Below are 965 nucleotides of genomic sequence, written 5' to 3'. Positions count from 1 at the left end.
GCATGTTTCGGGGCAAGGCTGGCTTCAGAGTGAGGGAGGGGTGGCTGTGAGGGGCTTGATGGTGATTATGAGAGCTTTGAAGATGGGTGCAAAACAGGGACTTGAGCCAAAGCACTGGATGACTGGCTTTTTACAGTGGGAGACTGTTGTGTGGGATGTAGTGCGATAGATGTAGGGGCAGAGTAGGAGTTAAGGAAGGGGCGAGGGGCGCCCCACTGTGCTAACGAGGCAGGCACTGCTAGCCGAAGACGCCTGGGGCTGGCGTGGGAGGCCGCCACAGTGCAGCCCGTACGCGGCACTTTGAACGGGGCCCCCTGTCCACCTAGTGGCCTCGAGATCCCTTGGGACAGAGATCCTCATGCTACTCCCTTATCCAGGGGAATGTGGCACATTTTAGAAGCCTGAGAGATGGCCTGGGGCTGCTGGTCATGGCCTGGCTTTACCTTAGAATGGTATCTGTTCCTGGTGCAGAACAGGAAAAATGCACCCGCGACAGGTCCTTCTCTGGGGGTGGGACACATCTCTCACATGACATTGGCCTGACCCCAGGGAAGCAGAGAAGACTTGCCAGTGGGCCTGAGAGTTGGGAGTGGGGCATGGGTATGGGAAAGTGGGAGCCCCTGGGGGCTGGGCCTAGAGCGCTAGCAGCTTGTGGCCTGTGCACAAGCTTTGGTCACCCTGCAGGCACCCTTACAAGAAAGCTAGAACCAGCCTCAGGAGAATGGAAGCAGAACTTTATTCTTCTTGGCTAGGGAAGAGAACTAGCGGGTGGTCGTGCATAGTACCCCCATCCCTCACCCCTCCCAGAACCAAAGAAGATAGGCAGAGCCACCAAAGGGCTACCTCTGCTCGCCTCTCTCCTTTGCCCAGGCGGAGGCAGGTGAGTGCAACGCAGGGCTGGGGTGGCTGCAGTGATGGAGCGGCCAGGGCTCCAGGGCCGAGGAGAGGGGGGGGGGGGGGCTGCT

Source organism: Crocuta crocuta, unplaced genomic scaffold (genome assembly GCF_008692635.1).
Source record: "Crocuta crocuta isolate KB4526 unplaced genomic scaffold, BGI_CrCroc_1.0 scaffold978, whole genome shotgun sequence".
Lineage (NCBI taxonomy): Eukaryota > Metazoa > Chordata > Mammalia > Carnivora > Hyaenidae > Crocuta > Crocuta crocuta.
This window is presented reverse-complemented; position numbering follows the sequence as displayed.